The sequence below is a fragment of the Pleurodeles waltl genome, chromosome 7, assembly GCF_031143425.1.
Source record: "Pleurodeles waltl isolate 20211129_DDA chromosome 7, aPleWal1.hap1.20221129, whole genome shotgun sequence".
NCBI classification, from domain to species: Eukaryota; Metazoa; Chordata; class Amphibia; order Caudata; family Salamandridae; genus Pleurodeles; species Pleurodeles waltl.
In genome coordinates, this window is record NC_090446.1 from 365,893,010 (window position 1) to 365,906,736 (window position 13,727).

A 13,727-nucleotide genomic window follows, 5' to 3' on the forward strand; every position below is an offset into this window, starting at 1 on the left:
TTCCCATAAACAGTTTTAGATTCAAACTGTGGCGGCAGAGCAAACAGGCACTCCGTTACCCCCCAGTGAGAGGCTACCAAAACCGACACACTGGTTAAGTTGCCTTTCTCAGCCGAAATTAAATGGTCCTTGAAAAGGAGATCAGTTTCCTGCACAATAGTGTCAGCCGGAGGGTCCTTAACAGGCTCACTCAGGAGGGGAAAGTCAGCGGATGCGATCAACAAGGGATTAGGCAGGGAACTCACCCTGGGGGCCACCTGAGACTGCAAGAGCTGCAGCACCTCCGGCCAGCCGATAATTGGACAGTTAGAAATCCTTGAGGCAGTTGGCTCCGCCTGTTGTTCCGTTGTTGGAGTCTTTTTTTCCCCTCTTGCTCAATGGATGTTGAGCCACGGGATCAACTCCTGAAGGTGTTGGCTGGACTGAAACAGGTTGTGCAGGAATGCAGGAAAAATGAGAGGAGGAAGGCACCGTGGACTCAAGTTTAGTTGAAGAAGAGAAAAATGGGGCACAGTTGGCTGCAATACCATACTCCAGGACTCCCGTAGCAGCTGGGCGAGGAAGATTAGTGAAGGTTGCACTCTTAACTGGGAGAAAATAATCATCCAATATTTTTGGTTAAGGGGGGTCCTGAGCCAAATCTGGGGGCAGAGGAGCTGAAGAAAGCCTCTTGATTTCACATACAACTGAACTTAAAAAGGTGGGCAAGGATGAAAGGCTTTCAATGATTGGAGAACAGCAGCATGTTGGTTGCACAAAATTAGAAATTGTCTGTGCTCTGGCAATTAGCTGGTTGAGATTTTCGATTTTTTGATCAATACCAGCTACATAAGAGGCCAATGTATTCAGCACATCAACTTGGATGTCCAGTTTGTCCGAGTGGTAGTTCAAGGCCGGCACAGTTGATTGAAGAGTTTGCAAAAGCTGTGGCAGGCTGAACCAGTTACCGTGATCGAAGGGGAGGGCACAGGGTTGAATTCCCCGTCAGCACCACTCAAGAAATCAGATTGAAGACAAGGGTCAAGGAGCGATTTGGTGAACTCAATTTGCAGGCTGGGAACAGCCCCACTAAAAGACCTTGTTGGTAACACTGGGTGAATGCTGCCAGTTGAGCTCCGGGTCCATTAATCTGCCGGGGGGGGCTGGAGGGCAGAGGAATGCTATGATCCTGCGGGAGTTTATGGCGGCATGCAGCCAGCCCATCCTGCCCGACCGGCCGATGGAAAGCTGGTGGAGAGACCGCTGAAGTAGACACCCGCTCTCCTGCATTGAAAGAATGGTAGCTAGAAATGATAATTGGTGAAAGTTCGTATTTTGACAAAAGTGCGGCCGGCTGGCCCTCATGAAGAGGGGAGTGAATCACTTCATCCTGAAATGCTAGCTGGGAAGAAGCGGGTGAAACTGGGCGGTGAACTTGTGCAGCTGTTGTCAAAAACCACAAGCGATGGGTAAAACATCAGTGACTGCAGACTCCATGGGAGCACTCCAGCCTGGCTCCGGCTCAGTCTCCCCATCCTTTGCCAAAAGTTCCAACTTAGGTTTTTTCTTAAAATAAGTCAGAAGAGAAGACTCATGGAGCTTCGAGGAGCATGGATATGGTGTGTGAACAACAAAGTTGAGACTTCAAAATTACTGAACTGGGCGGATCAGCTGTCAGTAGAGGTGCAGCTGTAATTACAGCGGGTGAAGGGGGAAATGTCTACTTTCCAGAGGCTGATAGTGAATGCGAGGGGACGTCACCCACCTCGACACCACAGCAGCATTTCTTGCGCTTTTGAGGATTGGGGTGCTCCTTCCTTACTTTACCAGACCTCATAATATGACAGCTCCAGGAGACCTTCCTACAACTTTAGGGGAGCTCGGAGGAGAAAATGATGTTGCTCAGCATAAATAAGCAAGTCCTTAAGAAGGCGCTTAGCGACGCTCGTTTGTGGAATATCTGTGCTCCACTTGAAAACTTGCAGGCTTGGAATGAAGAAATGAGTAAAAGAGACCCGCTTGGGTTAGACTGAGTGGAAAGGGCAGGAGGAAGCAGGAACAGCTCGGCAAGACAAGCATCACTTGCCTAATGCCAGCCGCCTCCGTCAAACCAGTTGCCAGTTACCTACAGCCTAAGCTACAGTCTTGTGCACTCCCCAACCCCTTCAATTAGCCGTGCTTGCAAGATGTCAAACACTTGCCTTACACCTGAAGAAGTCAATATTAGTGCAGGCCGAAACCCAGAGTTTCTCTTGTGGCAGGCCACTGGGATGGGGTAGCTGACCCAGCTGAAAATCATTGCGCACACCCACTGGCCCAGGAGTCCTTGCACGAGCACAGTTGCCCAGGGGGAAGAAAGACAATCCAGGCAGTAGAGCAGGGTGGCAAGCAGAAGGTTTCAGCAGGAAATCGCCCCCCAGCCACTGGTGCCGACTCGCCAACAGCACCACTGCGCTCCCCTCCCCAGACGGTACAGTGAAGCGAGGCCGGGCCGGGGCCAAGGGCAGGTGCAAAATGATGTAGGCAAGGACTTGGGAGGCCCACCTGCGTAGGGGTCTCATGCGGGGGTCACTGCTTTGTGGCCCGGCTCGGCAGTAAACTCCACGCCTCTGCATCTCTGCCTCCCAATGCGATGACGCACAGCGTATTGTCGGCTCTTCCGGCTTCCGTAAGCCACTGCGCCCTGATCGCCTGGACTGGACTGACTGATACCACCATTAGTTTCTCCATCCCCAGAATTTCCTATAATTTGTGAAGCCAGTCTGTGTCAGAATAACATCAGTACCCCAACGGAAAAGCAGCACCTGCGTGGCAGCTCCTAGGGTTAATGTTATGTCCAGCCCTTTTGCTGATTTCAGTGTGTTAAGTCAAGACATTAGGAAGGCACAACAAAATATAACTAGGGAATCAGGGTATCATACATTCCATCAATCTAATCTAATAACTCCGTCCAGAACCTCTGTATTTTAGGGCAGTGCCAGAGTAGATGCATAACAATGCCAGTTTGACCACAGTCTCTCTAGCAGTGGGGGTCCCCTCCAGGTTTCCACTGGACCACCTGCGCGGGAGTGTAATACCAATAATGGGCTATCTTCAGGAACATTTCCTTGCCTGACGTGCTGCATGCTTAAGCCCATGCTCTATGTACAATACTGTGCCATTTACGTGGAGTGAACTCCCTTTCGCAATCCAGTTTCCACCTACCCTAGAAAATGCTTTTGTCAGATTGGCACGCAAGGAGCCATTTTTCAAAGGAAGTGAGTGGTCTGCTAGCGTGAGGTAGCATGTGAGGGTGCATCACCCAGTGCAGTGCCAGATAGCTAAATATTGCCAGAAAGCGATGTGGGGAGACCATAGTCTCAAGCGGTCCTGAGGAGAGGTCGGTATAGGCGCAAAGAGAGCGCCCACCTTTGATGCAAGTCTGACTATAAGGGGACGCTCCCTCTCCAGGATACCAGAGGCCACTAGCCTCGAGTGTTAGGGTCCTCCCCAGGTATTCCCTTGGTTAAGGTAGGCCCTTCCTCCACCCCTTTTCTAATGTGATTATTTGTGCAGCGCTCAAGAAGCATATGCAACAGGGATCCAACGCCTTGATGAATGCCCAGAGACCCTCCATAGCTCAATTTCAAGGGCAGAAACATGTCAGCTACTTCTTTTAGATAGGTGACCTTGTGAGTCATTGCTCTCACACCGGTTCCCCAGTCCTTTTTAATCACACCACACAGAACCCTCTATCAAAATCCACCCGGGTATCTGAGTAGGTGTTTTTATTTCCCTAGCATAGCTGGATCCCCTTTTCCAGAAATAAAATTAATTTACGCACTCACTTCTGTTCTTTTAACAGTGAGGTTGAGTCCGCCCAGGTGGCACCGTCCTACCTGGGTGGGGCTAGGTGGTCATATGATGAAGCATGACACTATATAGTGTGTGAGACCACCTAGTCCGTAAAGGAAATCCCCCTCCCAGACCACACACCACACCTCACCCACATTTCACCTCTAGCTGAGGGTCACGAGTGGTCTAGTGTCACAATTGATACACTACCGACCTACTTACGTTACAAGAACCCCGTACTCTTATTTGTGATTTGGGAGACCATAGTCCTCATGTATTTGATCAAAGTCCATAAGCCCTTCTGTACCAAAAAGTTCACCCACTTTCTTACAGCCCACCTCCTGCCAGCTCATGTATGTTGTTCCTTGGGCTGCTGGAGAAAAGTCCAGGTTACCCATTTGTGGAGTTTCAGGGGAGACCCAGGATGAGAGACTGTCTTTCTTGAACCTTGTCCCATACTCCCACCGCTGCCCTCACCATCATGGAGATGCACTCCCCAACAGGTCTGTGCATCTTGAGGAGCCTGGGTATCTTCCAGATGTGCAACCCAGAGATGGCTTGGTCTATAAAGCTGCAGTGTTTTTCAGTGCGCGACCTGGCCCATTCCACCATATACCTCAGTTGAGCAGCTTGTAGTACTTTGCTAAGTGCAGCACACCCAACCCTGCTTTTGCTCGACGTATGTCTGCTTTTTAGCCATTCTTTCCTTTTTGCCTGCCCAAATAAAATCACTTATCAAGCGCTGTATCTTGTCCAGGACACGAGCAGGCAGTTGTAGGGGTAATGTCTGCATTACATAGAGGAGCAGGTTCATCTTGACTGCAGCTAAGCGCCCCAGTGACAACAAAGTATACCTCATCCAAACTAAAAAGTCCGCCTTAGCGCCAGAAACTATTGAGGCATAGATTTCATGAGCAGTATATGCTGCAGGATAGAATAGAGTCAAAGACCTAAATACTCTACCCCCTGGGAATTCCACTGAAATGGGTAAAGCATTTCCAAGGTCACCAGTTCCGCTTTTGGGATCGTTACATTGAGGGCTTGTGATTTATGAAAAGTGAATTTGAATCCTGATGAGTTCCCAAAATCCTCCATTTCTGCCATAAGATGTGGCAGGGATGCAATTGTATTCGTCACCAACATTATCACATCATCTGCGTATAAGGCCAATTTATGTTCCCAACCTCCCACTGGGATACAGTTTATAAGTTGGTGCTGCTTTACTTGTTTAGCGAAGGGTTCCATATAGAAGGGAAACAGGAGTGAAGATAGTGGGCATCCCCGACGGGTGCCACGAGCTATCTCCAGAGGCTGAGACAATATTCCGTTGACCCTGACCTGTGCCTTCCAGTGGGCATAGCTGCATCCAATGAATCGTATGAACTGAGGGCCAATCCTGAATCTGGCCTAAACACATTAGAATCTGGCTTAAACACACACGGCTGAATGCCTTTTCGGCATCAACAGATAGCATCAATGTGGGTGGGCATGCTAGGAGGGCCTTGTCTATTAGGTGGCAGAGACGCTTAGTGTTGACGCTGCATCCCCTTTCAGGAATAAATATGGATTGATCATGGTCAATGAGACCTTGCATATATGTGACTAATTGGGAGGCCAGCACACTAGCAAAAAGCTTGGTATCCACATTTAAAAGAGAAATAGGCTGGTACGACGCACAACGTGATGGGTCCTTATAGGTTTAGGAAGTATGGTTATAATGGCTGTTCTCATGATGCCCGTGAGGGCTCCAGTGTCAACAAAAGAATTAAACAGGCACATCAGAAGTGGTGCCAAAATGTTTGCAAAGATTTTATAAAAATATGACAACTCATACTGACCATGTGGCTTTACCCGTCAGCATACATTGAATAGCTGCCATGACTTCAGCAAATTGTATGTCTTTTTTGAGTTTGTAGGATTCACCCTGAGGGAATTGGGGGATAGGCGCTTGGGCTGCGTACTCCTCTGCCGCCCTTGGGTCAAGGGCGTCAGCAGAGTATAGAGTGAAGTAAAATTGTTTAAACTCTTGCCCAATATGTTCGTCCTGCTGGACTCGAGAGCCCTGTGGAGTTATTTCTGGGACTCACTGTTAGATAGTTTATGCCCAGAGTTGCTGTGCTAACAAGTGACCTGGTTAATACCCCACCACCCCTGACCTCCCCCCCCGTTTAAAATTTCTGTTTTGTGCGCAGAAGAGCATTCTCTGCTTTATCCAAGTCTAAATCCTCAATTGTTTACGGGATGTTAGTTGGTGGCTTATTCTCAGGGAACCTGTGCAGATGTGAACCTCCTCCAATTTCACCACCGCCCTCTCCAACTGCGCACAGTTTTCCTGATGTTATCTATTAAGGCGAGTGGCGATTGCAAAAATAAATTGGTCCAGTATAACGGCCTTCAGAGTATCCTAAAGTAAGGCAATCCGAGTCTCAGGGGTATGGTTAATTTCTCAGTAGTCAAGTAGTGCATCAGTGAACTCAGTAACATTGGCGGGGTATATGAGAAGCTTGTGGTTCAAATGCCAGGTATGTTGTTGGGGTCCCACTCGAGGTAGTTAAATGAGTTGTTATAAAGGAATAGTCAAAGAGGGTCATCAACCCAATGTCGACAGCCAACAATTTTATGAGGCATGAGGTGGTCAGGTGAGCATATGTTTGATGTGCCCTCGATTGAGGACTGCGCTGCCTCCCCACATCCACTAGCCCAACTTTAGAAAGCCATAACTGACACTGTTGCAAGAGTGCTCCAGTTTGTCCCACCTGATGTATTGAGCTCTTGTCTTATCCAGGTGACTGGTTGACACCTGTTCGGTATAAGTCAATAAGGACGCTCAATGAAGGACCACACGCCAATTATGAATACAATTTAGCTTTACTAGAATTTCAGGTAAATGTATGCATTTAGCATGTCAGCAATAGTAGAAAAATAGCAATTAAAAGCATCTATTTATATATGAGTACACTACAAAGAGCATCTATGCATATATATATATATATATATATATATATATATATATATATATATATATATATATACACACAAAGAGTTCATTGACAGATATAAGCTTTAATTAACTGTATACCAAAATGCATCACACTATGATGTTCAGAAAGCAAAACATAAATGAGTTTAATACTTGAGATAAGCTTTGATTTACTGCACACCAAAATGCATGTTTCAATTACTGCAGCAGGCTCACACTACGATGTTCAGAAAGCAAAATATAAACGAGCTGAATACTTCAGATTATAAACACAGTGCAAGCATAATAATCAATCATACTAATAGAGCAGAGAAACAAAGACCTTTCATCCCTGAGTGGAACTTAACTTAGTTCACGAAATGCTGGGAAGCCCTCTACCACCCGCTTGAAACTCTCCCCCTCTCAAGCATCACGGTCTCAACAGCAAACAGGGAGGCAGCACTGGGTCTGGAGATGGCAGCTTTCACAACCCCATCTGCGAGCTTCAAATCCCTCACCCGCACTGCAGTGCTTAAATAACTTGAAGCTTGGATTCTATCTCTTTCTGGCATTTTCTAGCTATGTTATCAGTACTTGTCTCTGGCTGCTCTGCCCTTCCCCAGCCTTTGTTTTCATTCCATCTTCTCCCTGCACTCTCGTTCTCAAGGTTGAGACGGAGTTTCCTACACAAACAAGCTTGAAAATAACATCATGAACTTTCCCACGTTGTTCGTGGGTTTCAGCAGGCATCACGCTCATCTACGCTGCTCAAGCTAATTAACCCTTCGCATCACAATGTCTTCCGCACCTTTCCCTATACTGATCAGCTCTCTAGGAAAGAGTGAAATACTGTATTAAAGTCCCCTCCGAGGAGGATATCTTTGTCTATGGAGGTCACCACGCTCCCAAGTGCATCACAGAGAAGAGCCTCTTGATGGTAATTCGGGGCATATACTGGAGCAAGCCTAAAGGTGTAAACTCACCACCTCAAGGCGCATAGAAAGCAGCCTGCATAGAGGCCCCGCCTGCAACAGCACTACCCTCCCCGGAAAGTGAGAAGCCAAGAGAACGGCAACCTCTGCCCTCTTCCCCAGGCCTGATCAACAGTATTGGCGGTCAAACCACCGGGTCTTGATGCGCTTTCAGTCCGCGCAGTCCAGGTGGGTTTCCTGGAAGAGACAGATGTCGCAGGCAGAGTCTCTGAGGAAAGTGACCAGTGCCAGCCATTTTATAGGGACATTTAGGCCACAGATATTTAGGCTTAAAATCTTAACCATGGGGTCATATGATTGTAGGTGCTAAGACAAAACTAGGGAAATGACATGTGAGATCCAAGATTGACCAGGATGGGGACATGTATGGCATGTGTAGAATGGGAAGGGGGGGGGTTGAGTGAATATAAAAAGAGAAAAACCAAACAATAACAACTTGATACTCCCTTTCCAGGCAACTAAGTAAACAAACAAGTAAGGGTCCATGTCTCTGATGAGGTCTTCTCCTTCGAAAGGTATGGCGGAAGACTGGGAGCTCAACTGCAAGCTGTCCTCCCCTGTCCTCAAGGGGGCGAGGCTGTGCGCAAAGGTGATGAGCCCTCAGCAAGGATCCAGCTGATGTCAGGTCGCCAACCCCATAAGCTCATCAATCAGAGTCTGATTCAGAAGCATTATCCTTTTGTTGCAAATGATGTAGAAGAGCCGCACTTTTTTCATGGCTCTCTGTATATATATATATATATATATATATATATATATATTTTTTTTTTTTGTTTCCCGTTTTGCTCTCTCTGTTTGTATTTTATTGTTGGTGTCTTCAGAATGTGGAAGCTGGAGGTGAGTTTCTATTTGTTGGATAAGAACTGTAATAAACTTTTTACAGTCATCATTTACCAGCTTTGGCATCTCATTTCCTGTTGAAGACATCAAGCACATTCTACAGTCCTCTTCCACTCCACACAGCGCCGGAGGCAGGCCCCACATTGAAGGCCCTTCCGCAGGCACTTATGTCGTCGCTTATCTTTCAGTTGGGGTGGGAGCCAGGGGCAGCACCAAGCTCCCGCCACACAGCTCTCCTTCCACTGTTGCTGCCGCCTCTGCTGCCAACTGCAGATCATACTTGAGGCAACCCAGCCTTGCAGTTGCCATTTTGGGCCACCTCCAAGTTGATGTTCCATCCGTCAGCAATCAGGGGGCAGCCCGGCAAGGTATAACTTGCTGAAAGCTGTCCCCTGTAAATGCTCGAGGGCCAGTGCAAGTCAGAATATTGTCTTGGGGCTCTCATGGTACCGCCTCTTTCCTGGCTCTTAATCGGATGGTAGAGCACGTCTGTCTACATGGGCACCATGTTAGACACGCCCACGTAACAGGTGATTTAAACAATGATGTTAAATCTGGTAAACTTAAAAAGGCTGACTAGGTAGATAAACACCCTTTAAATCGAGGCCGCAGCAGGACCTTGCTGGGCCACGGATAGCAGCACATCTGAAAATTTGGCTTCCAGTGGTTCGGTCTACCAAGATGTGCACCAAACCACAAACGTCTCCCAACATCCAGTATAAAACCTTTTGGTGGACTGACGTGTGGTCACCAAGGTGACATCTGCTACCTTGGGAAGGAGCTCCTTCAGGTTATTCAGCTGTAGCTGCTCAATTTCTACACATGGAGATGTAGGGTTGGGTAGGCCCATGTGTAGGACTGTGCCCTGCTGGTGCAACAAAAGATCCTCCAAAAGCAGCAGCCTGAGTGGGGTACAGATGCTCATGGCCAAATGCTCAAGGTCCACACACACATGCCCCGATCTTGAGACACTAAGATGACGTGGGCCTATTCATTACTGATCTTCAGAAATTTGAACAGGAGAGCTAGAGGCAGAGGCAGAAACGCATACAGGAGTCCCAAGCTCCACTCTAAGCAGAAACTGTCTAAAAGGGAGAGAATAGCAATGGGAATTTGAGTGCAAATCCCTGGACACTGCAAGTTCTTGGTGGTGTAGAAAACATCAAACTAGGGTTCTCCGTACTAGTAGAAGACACCTAGCACCACCTCTAAGTGTAATTGCCATTTGTGATCTGCAGGTACAGGTGCAGATACTGGCAGGTGTTTCACTACCAGGGACATGGCCTAGCCGTCTAGAGGCAAAAAGCCTCCTAGCTCAGGACTCCGCACCCCAATTTGCATTGCTTGTTGCAATACCACACAGCCCCTTGATAGGACGAAGGAAGGTCTTTAGTGCCATGCTATTTGCCTGCAATTCCCACAGACTGATGTGGAAGTGTGTCTCTGCCAGAAAAAAGGGTCTTCTGATTTCCATTTCTCCAAGATGGCCTCCCCAACCAGCAACAATTAATTTGTCACAACCATCAACTCTGGGTGTGGTAGGAAGAGGGGTCTCCCACAAGTCCAACTGCGGTCGAGCAACCACCACAGCAGGCTTTTTACAGTCTCCTACAAAACCTGGGTGGAAACAGATTGGTTTCCTTAGGGCTGAGACCACTAAGACTTCAAATGTGATTGCAGAGCCCAGTGCGGAGCCTGCACATGCCATCTGGCTTGTGCCACAAGCAGGACGCAGGTGGCAAGAAGCCTCAGAGTCACTCAAACCAAGATCGAGGATAAAACATCAGGATCTTAGCCTGAATGTCCTGAACTTGCAGAGCTGGTGTAAAGACTCAAAACTGTACAGAATCCGTAACGGCTCAGATGAACTGGAGCTGCTTTAAAGGAGTTAGTATAGCACATTGATCTAACACACCAAAGATGTTAAGAGGTACCCCTTAGTCTGGAGATAGTCCACGGCTGACTGCGACAAGCCCACCTTCCACAGCCATTCGCTGACGTAGGGGAAGACTGGTATACATTCCTAAGAAGGTGTGCTGCAACTACCGCCAGCACTTTTGTTATTACTCAAGGGGCACTGGTGAAGCAGAAGGGGACCAAAGAAAAATTAAAATGCTCTTGGTCTGCCTTGAACTCTAGGTAACACTGTAGGACTGCAGGACAGGAATGCATAAACAGGTGACTGAAGATCCAGAGCTACCGTCCAGTCTCCTGGATCCATGGCACATAGAAGTTGGGCCAATATAAGCATCATGAATTGGTCTCAAATACAACAAAAGCATATTGTGCTGCGTTGGCACCCAGAACAAACAGGAATATAACCTAAAACATTTGCAGCACTCATCACCACAGCAAATTAAGCAGATTTCTTTGTGGAGGAACAAAGGAATGGAACCCACTGCACAGGGAGGTGTCCAACCAAATGGCATCTTGAAGATCTGAATAATCTCCTCTTTATAGAAGTGGGATGCATCATCCCAGTCATCTCCCTCCTCGTGTTGGTCACACTCAGAAGCAAAAGTACCATGTAATGGCTTAGATAAGGGCAGGGTCTCATCTGGGTCAGAATGGGGCTGAACCAGCTACGTTTGAGTGCTGGGGGGTGTGGGGTGCTTGCGGGCGGCAGAGTTACTTTGGTCGAGGTCATGCCAGATGTGCTTGAGAAATTTTAAGGCCAAGATTTTCTTGAGCCAGGGAACCAGCGCAACTGAGAAGTTGGAATAGGTGTCGGCCCCAGAATCAGGGCAGACCCTGCAACCTAGTCCTGAGGCAGAGACTCCGTCAAGGACAGACCACACAGTGGTAATACAACTTGAAGCCTCCTTGGATCCTTGCAGTACTTTGGCATCTTGCTAACTTTTGACTTTGGACAGTTCATCATTAGAAACTAAATGTGTCAAAGAAGTGTAGAAAACTATAACTTTTTAGTATTCATGCAGTTATCTGGGCAACCAATACTTTCACGTGGCCATAACCTAGAAGAATGTTACTACCCTTTGGTAACACTCTTTCTGGTGGACACCCTAACAGTAGATTCCTCACCTTGTGGATAAACAGACTTCAGACTGGATCCAGAGAATGATGTCCAGCAATTCCCTCTCACATTGGTAGGTAGTGTTGTGTGGCTCTGTGTCATATCAGTTGAAGCCCCCCCCCCCCCAACCCCGCCCGCCCGCCCCAGGGGTTTGATTTTGGGAACCTTACACAGTCTTCATAACTGTGTGCTGATGTAAGTTTCCTTTTGATATCTTTCAGCTGGGACGGCCAGGGCGCCTTGTTAATCAGATTGTGCCTGTGTGTAGATCTCTAAAATGTAATTTTATAAGCAGGGACTAGTAGGGTCCATTCTTCAGAATGGAGAGGAAGGTGGAATCTGCGGTTAGATACAGTATGCATCAGAAGTGTTAACCAAGGTAATTAACTTGTTCTTCTGATGGATACTTCAAACCGCAGATTCCCAACCTGGTGAACAGATACAAAAGTAGTACCCTTTCCAGGTGGTGGATCTGTGGAATGCCTCAGACCAGGAACTCCTGCAGGGCAGATGGTGAAAAAAAACCACTCCTGATGGACCTAGCTATCCAGGATGTAGTGCTTTGTGAACAAATGCCCACATCCTGGGAGTTGTTCAAGACAGACTCTCCCACATGCCAATATCATGGTGGAAGCACTGCCCCTAGTGAAATCAGCCCTAAAGCCCTCTGAAGGTTGCTTCTTAGCCAGTCCCTAGCCGATCTTAATGCAGAGGACTGTTCATCTAGGAGGTCTTACTTTACCATACTGCTTTATCTCTTTGCTTCTGTGTACCCTACAAATTGCTGATTGACTATCAAGTGTTCTAGTAAGAACAGATAGGCAACTGTCTTTTCGGATCCAAGCAATGTAGTCTCTCTTCTTCCTTGGATGGATGAGGTGGAGCAAAGAAAGCCGGAAAGATGATAGGCTGACTGACGTGAAAGGACATCACCACTACTGGTAGGAATGTCTCTCCCTGGTTCTGAGTAACGGTTTGCCTGGGAAAAAGTTGGTATATGGTTGCTAGACAGACAGGGCTTGCAACTCGCTCAAGCAAAGAAAGGACGTTATCCCTATGAGGAAAGCTGTTTTTAGGGTTAGAAGATTCAGAGGGCAGCTGCATTGGCTCAATTGAGGTTCACGTCAAGAATGTTAGGACCAAATTAAGGTCCCACTTTGGCATCACAGGGGGCTTTGGTGTAAACGTGTGGATGAGCCCATTCAAAATGCAGACTCAAAACAGGTGATTTGTATAATGATGGTTGATTAGGTGACTGTAGGAAACTGGCACGTGTTGCAGTTACACCCCACTTTTTGCCTGATATTGATGCCGACTTGCTGAGTGTGTGCTGGGATCTTACTAACCAGGCCACAGAACCAGTGTTCTTTCCCTAAAAATGTGCCATTGTTTCCACAATTGGCACACCTCTGGCACACAGATCCCATGTAAAAAGTACCAGTGGTAACAATTACCCTGTGACCAGGGAAGGTCCCTAAGGGCTGCAGTATGTGTTTTGCCACTCTGACTGACCCCTCATCTAACATATGCACACTGCCAATGCAGATTGTGTGTGCTGGTGGAGGAAAGAAAGGCAAAGTCGACATGGCATCCCCCTCAGGGTGCCATGCCCACAAAACACTGCTTATGGCATAGGTAAGTCACCTCTCTAGCAGGCCTTACAGCTCTAAGGCAGGGTGCACTTTACCACAGGTGAAGGCACAGTTGCATGAGCAATATGCCCCTATAGTTTCTAAGTCCATTCTTAAGACATTGTAAGGGCAGTATGGCCATATTAAGTATATGGCCTGGGAGTTTGTCAAAACAAACTCCACAGTTCTATAATGGCTACACTGAATGCTGGGAAGTTTAGTATCAAACTTCTCAGAACAATAAACCCCCAGTGATGCCAGTGTGGGATTTATTTAAAAAAGCACACAGAGAGCATCTTAGAGATGCCCCCTGTATTTTACCCAAACCTCAAGTGTAGGACTGACTGGCCTGTGCCAGCCTGCCACTAGCAGATGAGTTTCTGACGCCCTGGGGTGAGGGCCTTTGTGCACTCTGAAGCAAGAAACAAAGCCTGCTCTGGGTGCAGATGCTTCAAACC

At 47.5% G+C, this 13,727-nt stretch overlaps 1 protein-coding gene across 3 annotated transcripts in view; it reads right to left on the minus strand.

Moving 5' to 3' along the window:
* Positions 1-13,727, minus strand: part of ITCH (itchy E3 ubiquitin protein ligase) — a 779,961-nt gene that overhangs the window by 388,856 nt on the left and 377,378 nt on the right. The window lies entirely within an intron of this gene.